Source organism: Agrilus planipennis, unplaced genomic scaffold (assembly GCF_000699045.2).
Source record: "Agrilus planipennis isolate EAB-ADULT unplaced genomic scaffold, Apla_2.0 scaffold14, whole genome shotgun sequence".
Taxonomy (NCBI): Eukaryota; Metazoa; Arthropoda; class Insecta; order Coleoptera; family Buprestidae; genus Agrilus; species Agrilus planipennis.
The window spans coordinates 2,603,687-2,607,185 of NW_020442313.1; the positions used below are offsets into that span (position 1 = coordinate 2,603,687).

Below are 3,499 nucleotides of genomic sequence, written 5' to 3' on the forward strand. Positions count from 1 at the left end.
AACTCCTGTTTCTGCCTCTAATATGTCTCTGACTAGACCTTCATGCCTAAGAAGGTGTCCTACCAACCTATCTCGCCTATTTTTTATTGACTTCCATAGAATCCTCTGTTCTCCTATTCTTTCCAATACCTCTTCATACCGTCTGATAATATAATAAAATAAAATAGAAATCCGTTTTGAGTAAAACGGTTTTGTTGGAATCTAAATTACATTATACGGTACAAAATACTTTTTATCTGATCGTGAGAGAATTTTTCATTTAAATAATATCGTTTTGATTATTTTTGTTTACTTTTAATTATTTACTGTTTCCATCGAAATCATATAAATTTTGACTAGCGATGCAATGGAAATCATCGTAACGGAAACAGAAGTAAATAGTAATGATTTTAGGCGATTCTTTAATGCTGTGGTCGTGCGCCCTTTTCGTAAATATTTTGTTGAAGGAGTCGTTGAAGGCTTACGCAGGTACCTGCACAACATGCAGCTTTGAAACATAAGAAATAAGCTTTTGTTAAGGTCCGATAAGTTTTCGTTAGAAAAAAGCGAACCCACATGCAGAAGCGGATGTGAAAATGTATGCGTAAGCGGAAGCAGATCTCTGCGGCAACACTAATTTTGAACCTATTCTGATAAGGAAAACGAGATGAAAATTTGGATGTTTAATGGAAGTGAAACTTTAAATAAAAGCATTTTAAAATACGTGTCTACTTAGGTATATGTATTGTGTATTAGTAATTGCGAGAACTATTCTAAAGGATTGGTTAGGTTGAAGATACAACAATGACATTTATTTAAATAAAGACAAGTGATCCTTATTTTGTATAGTATTCATACGTGTACTGTTATAATTTTCGCATATTTTCTAAACACAAACTATTGAAAATTCGTAGCTATTTTAGTAGAAATACAAATTGTGATTTTTTTACATATCAAATAGTTAGTGTATAAATTAGACAAGTAGATACTTTAACATAAACATAGTGTATAAGTAACGTTTCTTGAAATAACACTCTTTTTCTTTTTTCCAGAAAATTCATGTCCTGTCCTAGCGTCGGTGAGGTAAGAATAAAATTTAAGATTAATGCATGTTGTACTATAAAGAAAATATAACGGTTGATAAAAAATAATTATCTTAGTTTCCTAATGTATTTTATTTTAAAGTTTGATTATCGATAAGAAACCAACGCATAAGAGAAATATTTAAAATTATTTTTAAAATGACTTGTAGGTAATGATGCGATTAAGGAAAAAAGGATAATCTTCTAGTACATAAGTATGTACCTACTGCTACCATAAAATCCTGACGTTTGTTGATATTTATAAGAGAATTTTGGAACCTCTAATCAATGTACCTATATTCACAGCCACAGTTGCAATAATTGATAAATATTTGCAGTCAAAGGCGTATATACTATAGGAGGAGTCGTGCCTCCGTATGTTTTTTTTTTTAATTTTTCAAATGACTTATTTTTTTACGCAGTCGGGTTTTTGTTTTCTCTTACTTTAAGTTTTTATTGACGATTTCTTGTTTATAAATATTGTTTTGATGAGACATCAAAAATCTTAACTAGAATTGTACAGAGGAGGATGGAAGAAAAGGCGGAAGAACTATTAGGGGAAGATCAATTTCGATTTAGTAGAAATAGAAAAACGCGGTAGGTCATTTTGGCTTTACGGCTAACAATACAGAAAACAATAGAAAAAAGAAAGACGGCGTACATAAGATTTGGAGATTTAGAAAAAGCTTTTGACAATGTTAAATGCTTCAAGATGTTAAATATACTTAAAAATGTAGGGATGAGTTACAGAGATCGAAGGGTGTTACTCAGTTTGTATAAAGAGCAACAGGCAATTATAGATCTAGGGATGCAACGTAGAGAAGTAAATATTAGGAAGGGAGTCAGACAGGGATGCACACTGTCACCGCTATCTTTTAATCTATGCATCGAAGATGCGATCAACATCATTAAAGACAGGACAACTATAGGGATAGATATACAGGGGCAAAAGATTCGAATGCTTAGATTTGCAGATGATATAGCATCTAGCAAGGAGGAGTTAAAGGTAGCTTTAAATAAAATGGGAGCGGTATTGACAAAATAGTACTGTATGAATATAAACAAAAGTAAAACAAAATACCGGCATGCAATCCATTTCTTTTTACAATAAAACTATTACCTCACTTTAATTTCTCTTATTGCGAGATGCGTGCTGCAAGGATTTTGAACAGAAAGGCTGAAAAACTGCTAGTAACGGAACGTCCCGGAAAATCCTGGATATTTTTATTGGAAAGCCTATCAGTAAAAAGACTTGATCAAAGACATCTGTGATAACAAAAAAGAAAACCGTTCTTTATATTCCATAATAAGTTTCCGTGTGTTTCATTTTTTATGAACCATGTGAATGTGGAAACTTGTGTATAGCCATAAGGAAATTGTTTTTGTGTATTTCCTTTCTTTATTTGCTCTTTGATGAATGTTGGCAACCGTATTATGAAAAGTTTCNGCAAAGCACAAGATTTGGATGTCGCAGCATTTATTCAAAAATCAAAATTAATCATTCATTTTACATTATGTTATCATTAAGAAAATTAAAGTAGAAGAATTATCAAGTCGATGCTGTGATAACGTTCACTACCCAACTAGAATTTTGAGAGGGGTGCAGGTAGGGTCCCTAAGTGGGTAGCCCACTACCCTCTTGTGGGCCCCATGAAGTTGCAAGTAAAGGGCATATAACGCCTTGCCGTATTTGTGCATGATCAGGAAAGCGGGGAAGAATTATTGCTACCCAGTTAAAACTTTTTGGAAAAATGAACTTTATTTTTTATGAAAAATACAAAATTGAATGAGAAATATATTTTACCAACAAGAAACTGTTCACTTTTACATATGTAGCAACGGTATAATACATATTATTTCTTTACTTTCATTACTAACATTAAGATAAACCATTTTTTTATCAACATCTATGATTTCGTTTGCTCTTAAGTAACATTGTGTTATTAAGCTCTTTTGTATTCAATAATACTTTAAATTGCAATCGTTTTACTGTTATTCGATATGATTCGTCTGGTTTCAGTTATCTTATAATAACAACATCAGAAAGTACACTTGTTTGTTCGTTGCAAATCTAAAGGATTTCATTGAAACGACAACAGAATTGGGCAAGGGGATTGTTACCATTTTTTTAAAAGTTTTTTGATAATACCGAGGGTATTTTCAAACGGATTTGCCTCATCGAGTCTTCCAGAAGGTAAATTTAATTGTAAGTTTACACATGTATTAGTTTTACCCCTTAAGACCCATATGAAAAACCCATAAGGCAATCATCATTTTAGTATCACCACTTCTTTTGGCGATATTTTCATGAGGAATATACGGAGAAATCCCTATATTAGCATTCCCTTCGTTAGCCACATGAGGTCCGCACGTTGAATGGGGCATGCCCCTTATAAATACTAGTCGGGCGGTTCTAGCGTAGGTGTGTTTGTAAGTAC

At 32.6% G+C, this 3,499-nt stretch overlaps 1 long non-coding RNA gene across 1 annotated transcript in view; it reads left to right on the plus strand.

Annotated features, from left to right (window-relative positions):
* LOC108737520 overlaps positions 1-1,106 on the plus strand; it is a 307,184-nt gene extending 306,078 nt beyond the window's left edge. The window contains exon 7 of the long non-coding RNA XR_003232230.1: positions 1,032-1,106. This is a non-coding gene — a long non-coding RNA (uncharacterized LOC108737520). The remainder of the gene's footprint in view (positions 1-1,031) is intronic.
* The last annotated feature ends 2,393 nt before the right edge of the window (positions 1,107-3,499 follow it).